At 38.1% G+C, this 12,651-nt stretch overlaps 1 long non-coding RNA gene across 4 annotated transcripts in view; it reads right to left on the bottom strand.

Moving 5' to 3' along the window:
* Positions 1-10,764, bottom strand: part of LOC138164102 (uncharacterized) — a 218,656-nt gene extending 207,892 nt beyond the window's left edge. For 3 of the 4 annotated variants that reach the window (XR_011169000.1, XR_011168998.1, XR_011169001.1), the window contains exon 1: positions 10,596-10,764. This is a non-coding gene — a long non-coding RNA (uncharacterized lncRNA). Of the gene's footprint in view, positions 1-3,654; positions 3,890-10,595 lie in introns of those variants that run through there. The other variant, XR_011168999.1, reaches the window with a different exon arrangement.
* Between the last annotated feature and the right edge of the window lie 1,887 nt (positions 10,765-12,651).

Consider the following 12,651-nt stretch of genomic DNA (forward strand, 5'->3'; position numbering starts at 1 on the left):
GATAGATAGATAGATAGATAGATAGATAGATAGATAGATAGATAGATGATAGACAGACAGACAGATAGATAGATAGAAATTTGTGTATCTTTATACTCACACTCATACAAAGATTAACACTCACACTCACAAATATCTATATTATGCTAAGCTAGGGTAAGCATTATATTATCTGCCACCTTTAAAATTTAGACACTATTCCCACTTCTGACTGGATTCACTCGCCAGACTTCAACTCCTCCCCTACAACCTTGCCCATGGAGACATCCTTCTTACCCTTTCTCTCCTGTTGCACCTCCACTTCATGGGTTGTCTTCCTCCACAAAAACATTAATTTAGTTTGAGTAGAGACTTTCTTTTTGCTTATATTTGCATCACCAATACCGAATATGATGTTTGGCATATTTTAAGTGCTTAACAAATTATCTATCTATCCATCTATCTCTCTATATAGCTACCCATTTCTTGTACAGACACACATTCACACACACACACACACACACACACATCTATTTCCTACTAATGTAAACACTAAATCACCTGGCACCCTTAAGACTACTCTATAGTGGAAGCTCCCTTCAACAGTATTAGTGGGGTGTGAGATTTGAGACATTACCACCTGCTTTAGGAAATTCTTGGAGGAAAAAAAGTCAATAAAAATCAGGTAGTGAACTGGCTACACCCAGGTCTTAATCACCTCCAAATTCTTACTCTTCCCTAGTCCACCTCATCCCGTGTAACACACTTCTAGGCATTTGCTAGGAACCTTGATGATCTGAGCTTATAAGTGGTTTGTTCCAGAAGAAAAAAAAGCTAGACTCATAGTGAGGAATGTCATAGCTCCATGCCTTTGAACAAATAATTTACCTTGTTTGTTCCTGAGTCTCCATCTATTAAAAATAGATAATACTCTCTCTAACCTCAAGAGCAGTTGTGAGAATACAAATAAGATAAGACTGGACTAGGCACTATATCCAGCAGGCCCCAGACCACCAGATAAGATCATGTTTTACCTCCCATCCCCCAGTATATTATGCCATCTGCTCTACCTTCACTTTCCACCTCTTGCTATGGAACCATAACCAAAAACATCAAAGCTACCAGCCTACCATTGCTCCTAGAAAGCCAAGTCAATTGACTGTACTATTTATCATTACCAACCTTGTGACTCCCCAGACGTTACTTCTCCCATATGCCTCCCACTATTAGAATAATAGAATGGTCATTACTCCTCCCATATATGTCTCGCAATATTGGAATAGACGTTACTTCTCCCATATATGTCTCCAATATTAGAATAGACATTACTCCTCCCATATATGTCTCTCACAACATTGAAAAAAAGAACTCTCTCATTTTTATATTTATAACCTCAGGACTTAGAAGAATGCTTGGCACTAGTACGCACTTATTTTTTTAATTCGTTCATTCAAATGAGATGTGAAAGTACTTTGGGAAAAATACTAATCGGCATTGTACAAATGTGAAGCATTGCTCATTTTGCATCTCCTTTGTAAGACTACTGGTTTGTTTTTGTGAGTTGTTATCGTTAGTTAATCTGGGTGGTCTATAAATGTTCCCTATTGAGTAATGGTGCCTCTCCTTGACTCACGACCCTTACTACTTGGATTTAAAGAAGGAAGACATTTAGTTTTTACTGTCTAAAGGTCTACAAAACAGCAGTAGATGAAATGATGGATAGATATAAGCAACAATGACAACCACAAGTATTTAATAAACACTAATATGTACTTAGCTCTTTGTTACATATTGAGGCTACAAAGACATAAATATATAAATGACTGAATAAGTGAATAAGTAAAACAGTCCCTGCCCTCAAGGAATGAAGATTCAATTGAATAGCAGAGACACATAAAATTAAATACAAAGTAATTTCTGGGGAAGGGGATACTATAAAGTGGAACCTAAGCTAAGACTTGAAAAGGAATCCCGGGATTTCACAACCTGGATGTGATCAGAAGGGTGGCTTGGCAAAAGGTGGGAAATGGAATGGAGACACATTAAGTTGGCAAGTTTGGCTCAAATGTAAACTGAATGAAGAACCTAAGTGGTGAAGTGGAAAGAATCAGACTTGGAGTCAGAAAGGTTTGAGTTGAAATCCTACCTCAGACACTTAGGATTAGTTCTCTACAATGCTTATGTTGAAAACCTGAATTTGTTCCAACTCAACCAATACATCAGGGAACTATCCAAGCATAACTTGAATTTTGTGTGTGCTTGGGCATGATTTTATCTGAGAAGCATAGCAAGAAGATGCAGAAAACTGAACCACTACACAATAACTCACAAGCAGCAACTGTTCTAATACCTACTTCCACAAGCAAATTCTAGTCCTTTTTCAAGGTAAAGTACCATGTTTATTATAGATCTTGTGGCGCAAAAGGAGGAGCAGCAGACTGAGAACTGGTTTGATCCCATCCCTTCCCCACCTTCCACCATGAACCTCTAACCTGTGGTTATGCAACTTTGTAAGCCTGTGGGAGCTGGATTACAGGCTGAATACAGTATTTATGTATTTTTAATGATATTTTCTTTTTCTCCATCTACATGCAAAAAAAACTTTAACATTCACTTGTTAAAATTATGAGTTCCAAGTTCTCTCCTGCCCTCCACTCCCTCTTCCCTGAGTTAGTAAATAATTATATATATATATGTATATTATATATATATGTATATATGTACATATATGTGTGTATATATGATATATATGAAAAAATAAAGTGAAAAATAGTATGCTTCAATCTGCATTCAAACTATCAATTCTTTCTCTGGAGATGGATGGCATTTTTCATGATGAGTCCTTTGGAATTATCTAGGATCATTGTATTGCTGAGAATAGCTACATCATTCATAATTGATCATCATACAGTACTGCTGTTACTGTGTACAATGTTTTCCTGATTCTGCTCACTTCACTTTGCATCAGTTTGTGATAAGTCTTTCCAGGTTTTTCTGGATGCATCCTGCTTGTCATATCTTATAGCATAATATTATTCCATTACAATCACATACCACAACTTGTTCAGCAATTCACTCAATTAATGAACTTCAATTTTCAACTCTTAACCATCACAAAAAGAGCTGCTAAAAATATTTTTGTACAAATAGGTCCTTCCCCCTCCCCTTTTTAATCTCATTGGGATACAGACCTAGTAGCAGTGTTACTGAGTCAAAGGGCATACCTTTTTTTCTAAATCAGTTTTATTGCCTTTCAGGCAACCTGCGAGGACCAAATGAGGTAAAGCACTTTACCAACATGAAAGTTCTATATAAATGCTAGCTATTAATATTAAGTGAAATGCAATAAAACTGGAAAGTAAGGCTAGAGCTAGATTGTGAAGGGTCTGCAGCTCTTTGAGCAGGAGAGTAGCAATGTCAGTCAATCAGCCTATCAACCAACATTTGTCAAACACCTACCGTGTGCCTGGAACTCATGAAATAGTTAAGGATACAAAGGAAAGTGCAGCACACTGACCCTCCTTGAGGAGTTCCCGATCTAACATAGGAGAGAACTACACTCTCAGAAAGTCGACTTGGCAACAATGGAGAGGACAGATTGGAGACATCTAGACAAGAAATCATATACAACTTCCTCAGCACCATCCGGATACCATGCAAAGTCAAAATGATTACCTCTTATACTTTTGTTCTTGATATAGCCATTTGCTTACTGGTTGAAAATGATTCCTCCTCGATTACTTTTGACTCCTGATATCTTTTCACCATCCTGAATAGAAAGCCGCTCTGTCAGCTAAATGGCAGGCTCCAGTTTGGACTGAAAACATGCCGCAGATTTATAGCTGTTACTTAGGGTTGCCTTTTAATTGCCGTATAAGTTGCAAATGCCACCTTACGCGTGAGAATTCAACAAACAGAAACATCTGGTCTTCACAAATTGCCAGCATCAGAAGAGCCACCATCCAAATTCACCACACATGTACGTTTAACAGAGACAAGCAATGATCCAAACAGGTATAATCCCATTTGCTATTGGGTGAGACTGATGTCCTTTTCAATTTGGGGTGAGGCTTCCAACGTTGAGAGAGAATGAGATAGAAGAGTAAGAATACCAAACTGGAAGCCAGGAAACCTGGCTTGACTCCTAACTAGCTAAGAAAATTACATAACCTCTCTGAGCAGTAACATTTCTCTGTTTATAAAATCAAATTGTTAAGGTAGATCGTCTGTAAGATTTCTTTTCTGGGGGAAAACCTACAAATGAGGGAGACATTAATGAACACTATGAAAATAGAAAAGAAGCATTATATTACAGTGAGGCAGGTAATCACAAAAGGGGAATAGAGTCTCCACAGGTGAAGGAAATTCTCTTATAATAATCTAACACTGTAGTGATTTTCTAAAATCATCAGAATATATATTTAGATCTGGAAAGGAATTTAGAAGCCAGAGAGTCCAATCCTCCTCTCCCATTTTATAGTTGAGGAAAACTAAGTATTAGACACTGTAGGTCATTTGCCCAAGGTCACCTAGGCAGTGAGAGAGCTGAAAGCCTCAGTTATCTTTGATGTCAAATTCATTTCTTTTGCTGCTGTTCCAGGTTACCTCTGAAAGTTGAAGGCTGATGTCTAACTCCTGTCATTGTTATAGGTGGTGAATTAAAGTTAATTTAAATAATAATAATATGGACTAACACATATTTTTGTTTTTCAGTTACATCCAACTCTTCATGACCCCATCTGGGGTTTTACTGGCAAAGATGATGGTGTGGTTTACCATTTCCACTCATTTTACAGAAGAGGAAACTGAGGCAAACCAAGTTAAGTGACCTGCTGAGGGTCACACAGTTAGTAAGTGTCTGAAGTCAAACTAGAACGGAGGACTTTAGGCCCAGCAGTGGATTAAATGCTATGAAGGAACTAAACTAAGCTGTGAATCTATCCCCTCTTCCCTTCCCAGAGATTCAAGTGGTACAGAGTAGATTATACCCCAAGGTGCTGGGGAGAAATGTTTGTCCTGGCTACATGTATGAAGTAAATATTCTTCTGTAAAAGCTTTTTTTAAGGGTTGGATATGAGAAATATAGAAAAAGTTGAATTGACATGACTTGTTAGTTGATTATATGACCAACAGTCAAAAACAAAACCAAAATTTCAAGCATGGGTGGCTAGGTAAATTGTGGTAGTTGTATTAAAAAATAGTCCATTTTCCAAATGAAAAATTGCCCAAAAAAATTAGTTCCCTCACCTGAGCTAATTTTATTCCTTAATAACCTATTCACATTTATGCAGTTCTTCACAATTTTCAAAGTTGTCTCCTCACAATCTGTAATGTGTTTTATTTTTTATTTTTACTTATATTATTTTTAATTTATGGGATGAAACAAGCATTTTCCATAACATAGCATGACTTTAAAAAATGATCACACATGAAACTGCAAATCTATTGTGTACATAACTTGCTATTCCTTTTAAATATATAATAAAGTTATCATGTAAATTTCTTTTTTTTTCCTTTTATTCTTCCCTTCCCCCTAGATGCTTTAAAAATTACAACCACTTTTACAGGTAAGGAAACTGAGGCTCAGGTTATGAATGTCTAAGTCTAGACTTAAGTTCATCTTCCAACTCCATACATAACATTCTTAAACTAATATATAGTTTAAGAATGTTATGTATGGAGTTGGAAGATGAACATACAATGCATACTATTGTTCAAATCCCCTCTAATCTCTTTTTTCCTATATGTCTAAAGAGAATGATCATTTTCTACCTTTTTTGTAGTATTCACTTATATATTAGTAAAGAACTATTTCTTCCCCAATTTTATGAGATTCAGAACCAAAAATATTCTGTCCTCTTGCCTTTTATTCAAGGGTCTTATTTTCAAAACATTTAATCATTTTTTTGTTGCTCTCCACTGAGCTTACCCAGGTAGCTCTCCATAATGTAATTTCTTTTGAATAGTATCAGTCATGCAAAAGAACTGCAGAAAGAGCCTTGCCAATACTTAGGGCTTATATCAGCCTTTGTGTCTTCAAAGGGTTTCATTCTCATCAGCTGATAATTGTGGATAACCCCTCTTACCGTGCCCCAAGGATACCGAAAAGAGAATCCAATAAGCAATAAAACATCCTAAGTGAGAATCATCACATGTATTTGCATTAGGCTGGGTATTTAAGAGATAAATGTCAGATGTGGTAAATGCCAGGCTGTCAGAAGCAAGTTCCATTGCCATCGTTTTTACACCATTGGAGAAGAGAAAAACAGCCTCTCAATCCACAGATGAGGACCAAGGCAAACAACTAAGCCACCTGCCCCTGGCCAGAGGCATGACTCATAGTCCCAGTGCATGAATCGAAGACTTAAAGTGTTCTGCTTCAATTCCAGCCTAATGCATTCCTCTTTATATGGAGACCGCTTTCCACTTCTAGGGATCATAAAAAGCCTTTCAGATGAAAGACTTTTTTTTTAGATTCTCAGAAAATCATGCCACTGAAGCTTTAACTTTCATTGAACCTTCCCACATTTACCATCATCCTGGGGAGTAAACATTATTCTAGGCAGGCATGTAGATCATTCTTCCCAGATGCTGTGGGAGGAAAATAACTGGGGGTGAGAAGAGTTTAAATAAATTCACAGGTTAAAAGATTAGAAAGAGGTTATTAAGAAAAAGCTTTGGATGTTGCTGGGTTTGAAATCAGGTCCTGACACTCATTTGCTGTGGATAGCTACCTAACTTTATAAGTTATAAACAAGTTGCTAATCTACATTAGTGACCATATTTTCCCCTGAAACATTAGTACATTGTTGTTTTGTTTTGTTTTGTTACCACATCATTGAAATCACCGATCTGGACCAAAACAAAAGGATATGTAGAATATGCATACACTTTTTGAAATCATGGTCTGTGTCTTTTTCATCTCTGTGGGCCACACTGCACCTTACAGTTAGAAAGTTCTCAATAAGCATTTCCATGAAAATTCCAGAAATGGACTGGTTTAATTTTTGTCATTGTGTCCCCAGTACATAGCACAATGCATAGCACACAGAAGGCATTTGAGAAATGTTTATGGAATAAATGAATATTTTGAAGTGTTCATTAGACCTGACCTGATCCCATAAACCTATACTCATAAAGTATCTCCAAGCCACAATCATCCCTCCTAAAAGGTTTGCATGATAGCTGAAAAATTATTGTTGTTGCTGTTTTGTTATTCAGTTGTGTGGGGTTTATCTTGGTAAACATACTGGGGTGGGTTATAGCTAGAAATTGTCTGAGGCCAGATTTGAACTCCACAAGATGAGTTCAGCCACCTACCTGCCCCGTCATTTATATAGCATTTACTATGTAAATACACAGCACACTCAGACCAATAATGCTATTTGCTATACATTGGAATTCCAGGTCAGATGATAGCTTGGATCTAACCGAAAAGTTTTAAATCTTTAATACAAAATAGACCTCGTTATAAGGTGTTCTTTTTCTTGCTGATGAGTTATTTGAGTTGTATACAACTCTCTATGACCCTATTTGGGGTTTTCTTGGCAAATACTGGAGAAGTTTATCATTTGCTTCTCCAGTTCATTTTACAGATGAGGAAACTGAGGCCAACAGTTGCCCTGGATCACAGAGCTAGTACAAGTCTGAGGTTGGAATTGAACTCAAGAAGATAAGTCTTCCTGACTCCAAGCCAACTGCTCTATCCATTATCCCACCTAGCTACCCCACCTCAGCCAAAAACCCAAAGGCAGCTAGCTGTATTGCTATGTTGCAATACTTATCTTCTATTTATTTTCTACCTACTTATCTTCTCTAAGATAATCAAGAGGTAATACAAGATGGTGATATAGAGTTGACCTAAGACTCAGGAAAACTTAGGTCCAAGTCCCATCTCTAACTTATACAGGGTATGACCTTCAGCAAATCACTTAACTTTTCAATGGCTCCAGGGAAATGCCTAACTCTATAAGAGGCAAAGGAAGTACCAACCTGCACTGTCAGAGAAAGTTCTTCACCAAGGGCTCCTTGTGCTGTTAAAATCACAATTCTGGTTCTACCCCACCATCACTCCCCAAAAGATAACTAATCTAACTTGGGGAGAGGTCTGGTTCCTTTACCCACATCAGTTGATATGACAGGCCACTATGATGACCACAAGGTATTAATATGTTAACAAAATGTTGATGCCCCATCAGAAAGAAGCAATTTCACTGGATGATCCATGATTGGCCATCCCTCCAGGAGACCCTTAAAAGATTCGGTACAGTTAGTTTGTCAATCAATACAGTTCAAGATATTTTAATCATTCTGCCAAGTTAAAAAGAGAACCAGTGGTCAGGGAAGGAAAGAGGATGTCCTCCCATCACCTTGACATTGCCATAGAGTATGGCAGCAAAACTCTTCACCTAGAGGGAATCACCCTATCCACAGCTGGAGCTTTAGTTTGAGAGAGTCTGAGGAACAACTGAATGAAAAAGAGACAAATATTCCAGACATACACAAATACTGAGAGACATTCACTCAGAACTGGTAGCCTGAGGACTATGAGCCCTGCCAACTACGAAAAGAACCAACTACAGACTCACAAAAGTAGCTGTAACCCATGAGGACAGCCCCTAGGAAGGACAAGGACCCAGCAGAGATTCCACACCCAGAAGGGAGCTTCTAGGTTTTTAACCTGAGATTCATGAATGTGTTTTTTTAATACATTTTCACACTTATTTCAATGTAATTCGTTTCCTTTATAATCCTACATTGCATTTTATGGTTTTAATAGCATTATTGTGAAGGTCCATGCAGGAGTGGGGAACTTTCAGTATCAAGGCCACATGTGGCCCTCTAGGTCCTCAAGTGCAGCCCTTTGACTCAATCCAGGGCCTCACTTGAAGACCTAGAGGGCCACATGTGACCTCAAGGCCCCAAGTTCCCCACCCCAGGTCCACAAACTTCATGAGGCTGACAAAGAAGTTCATCTCTCTCACTCACACACAGACACACACACACACACACACACACACACACACACACACACACAGAAAGTTCATCAAGGCCCTGAAATAATGGAGTCATTAGTAGTCTTAGCCAATTGTGTTTTATGCACATGTCTGTAATGGGAATGGGAATTTGAAGATCTTCCCTGCCCCTGAATAGACCTAGGGGGGAGTTTGAAGACCTCCCCTGCTTTGAAAGTAAACTCTGCCCCCTGATAGGCTGAATACAGTCACATGGAGCCTGTGGTGGGAGGAGTTTGCTGAAGGGAAGCAGAGCCCACAGGAAGCTGGTCAGAGCTAGCCAGATGGTGGGGGAGAGAGGAAGACTTCAGGCAAGGTGTCAGATAGGCTCCTGAGTAGATATTGATCTTGTATTGGTTTGTGGGAAGGCTGAAGGAAGCTGTGGCTGTCAACATTATTATGGCTCCTGAATATCTTTGGTACTATGATGGAATTGGCTTACTGGTTTTGGGATTGGGTTTTCTGGTGTCCGAATAAATGCTTCAGTTCTATCCTCTATCTGGAGAGTTTGGTACATTTTGTAATCAAATGCCATGAAATACATATAGTCATGTCTTTATCATGATCGTGGGCACTGTAAATATTGCATTGGTGTTACAGTGTCTTACTACCATTGTAGTCTATGTATGTTCTTATTTTTTCCAGAAATTACACATGTATTACAGAGTGTACCCCCAGGCTATGGGATAAATATTTTGTACCTATTGTTCTTATTATGATGTCTTAGTAAATGTCTTTCTTATAACCTAATTGTATCTAGTGACTGTTAATAAGAAACACACCAATGGTGGTTCATGAATTATAGTTTTAGGAATAGGGTCCTCTTTGAACACTAATGCAAGTTTAAGTTGACAGAGTAGCCCAGAGGAAATGCTACACTGTGTGGGCTTCTTCTGGGACATACTTAGGTCCTCTATGCATTTGCAGGGACCAAGTAGAGAAATTCCTCATTCTGGACTCTTCTCTGATGCCCGAGTTTTGCAGGTATGAAGTACTGCTCCTTTTGTGTAACGGCAGTTTGGTGGCTGAAGGGCCAGTGAGTTAGTCAACAAGAAATTATTAAGGGTTTACTATGTGCAAGCTCTGTGTATAGCATTGGGAATACAAATACAATAAAAAAGACAACCCTTCCCTCATAGAACTTTCGTTCTAATAGGAGAAAATAACACGTAAGAAGAAGCTGAAAGGGTGAAGGCAAAAAAAATGAACTTTTGCATAAAGAAAAATAATTAGACCAACTTTCAAGGGATATAAGATGCTTCTGCTTTCATATGTAAGCAGTTCAGTTGTGAAACGGGACAAGAAAAAAAAACTTTTGTTTAAGAAAAACTGATCAAATCCATGCATAAAGAAACATGGTTTTCAAATAAAGTGTGACAAGTCAAAGAGAGAATTAAAAGGACCTATTGGAATAAAAAAAAATGACTTTAAAAACTATTGGGCATCATACTCCCTCGACTCATTTGTATATGAATGATTTTAGATTGTAAGAGGTTAAACCCCACAAAATTATAAGCTAAATAACTGTTTGAGTACTCCGGGATGATTAATGAGGACCATGGGTTTCATAAAGAACAGATATGAGGATTTTGTGTTTTTTACCTTAGAGAAAGATGAGTCACTGGACACCAGGAGACTCTGATTTCGGGCATCGAGAGAGTTGAAGACCGCAGCAGGAGAGAAGGTAACAGGAGCAGTTAGGTGGGCAGCTGGAGATGAATGAGAAGAGGCTAGCAGGAGCCATCAGCAGAGCTTCAGCTACCACACCCAGGATGCTGCTGATTGGAGAAAAAGCATCATTTTGCAGATTGGCTGAATGAAAGGATCAGAGTTTTCTGACTGGAGGAGAGCTGAACTCTGCTGTGGTTTCAGCTATTGCCTTTCAGTGCCATCTGTAGTTTGAAAGAGGTAAAGCCTTTCAAAAGTGCTCTGGGGAAAAAAAAGTGCTCTCGGAAGAAAACATGCAGGGAAAGATATCGTTGTGATTCCTGCTTCACTGTAACTAGATGCTGACAGCTGATTGACAACAAAGAATCCAGAATCCGAACAACTGGCGCCATGCACTGTGACAGCACCATTTGTGCAGTCACACAAAATGATATTGTAAAAATCATACTCTTCTCTACCTCTAGCCAATTTGGCTTAATTTAATAATAGTTGTTCAGTCATTTCCAACTCTTTGTGACCCCATTTGGGGTTTTCTTGGCAAAGATACTGGAGAGGTTTGTCACTTCCTTCTCTAGCTCATTTTACAGGTGAGGAAACTGAGGCAAATAGGGGTAAGTGACTTGCCCAGGATCACGAAGCTTACAAGTATCTGTGACTGTATTTGAACTCAAGTCTTTCTGACTACAGGCCTGGCAATCTGCACCATCTAGCTGCCACTAGTTATCATGGGTCTTAACCTACTCTGTGAGGCATTTCTCCATATCTGTACTCATCCCTTTTTTTTTTTCAAAGCAATACTATTATTATGCTCAGGATCTATTATTTATCTTCAAAATGATGAATGAGATATCAAAAAATAGGAGAATTACATCAAGCCATACCTATTACATATCTTCCTATCTGTAATAATCAAAAGCCTTGCTTTTATCTAGCTGGGCCTATTTATATTCCCCAGAATCAATTTGAGGAGCTCTACAGTTCTCTGGTTAAAGGTACCTGTTTATCATTACAATAGCAAAATACTTCCTTGATACCCTTCAAGGGTGATTACTAGTTCAAAAAGCTTATTACTGCTTCATCGCTTTCAGAGTTAAAGAGAGTCTAGCAAGGAACAAGGAGGATCAGAAGAGGAACAGTTAGACAAGAAGTAACTTCATATAAGGGTGATGTTTGTGAATGGACCAACGATATCAAGGCCTATAGACCAAAGTTGTGAGCTGCTTCAAGCACATCGATCAGTTATGTCTCTTCTAGGTGTCTGTAAGTATGTGCACACTCTCCCCCACAAATACTAAATGTATTGGTAGGAAAGTGTGACCCAGGTTTACATGTGGATAATATCCTTCACTGAGTTTATATGGAGTAAATATAATGTTAATATTATTGACTTTGTTTTTCAGCTGAAGAGAACAAGTGCCATCAGCATTCTAAAACTGGGAGTCCTGGGAGAAAGCTCAGTTTTCTATAACCTAGTTACAGTTCTGCATAGGCTACTAACAGACGCACTACACCCTAGAGTGAAAAGCTGTGCATTCACATTCAAACCTATTTTAAATGTATATGAAAGAATCACTCCTAGAAAAATTTCCTGGGATGCATTTCTTTATAAAAGAGATAATTATGTGTGTATAATTTTCTTTGTACATTTTGTATTGTTTCATGGGTTACAATTTCTATATAGTAGGATTTTTTTTGATGAAATAAGACTCATCTATATGATACTACTAAGCTATTTGAAGTATAAAAATTAATGTTTAATTCATCATTATGATTGGATAAGTTGGAAATTAGGATTTTAAGAGCCTTATTAAAAAATCAATTAAAGGACATCCCCAAAAAACAGAAACTGGGCTATTTCCAGGATATTTCCAACTGTGAAGTCTAGAGTGGCTACTGAAGTCCAGTCCTGGTTTGGGCCTTGTCTAAAGGACTAGCAGAAAGCTGTCTATTCTCAAACCTACCCCAGGAGTGTAGATGTTATATTTGGCTC

The sequence above is a fragment of the Petaurus breviceps genome, unplaced genomic scaffold (genome assembly GCF_028583685.1).
Source record: "Petaurus breviceps papuanus isolate PSGF00001 unplaced genomic scaffold, PetGlider_PUasm1.0 189, whole genome shotgun sequence".
Taxonomy (NCBI): Eukaryota; Metazoa; Chordata; class Mammalia; order Diprotodontia; family Petauridae; genus Petaurus; species Petaurus breviceps.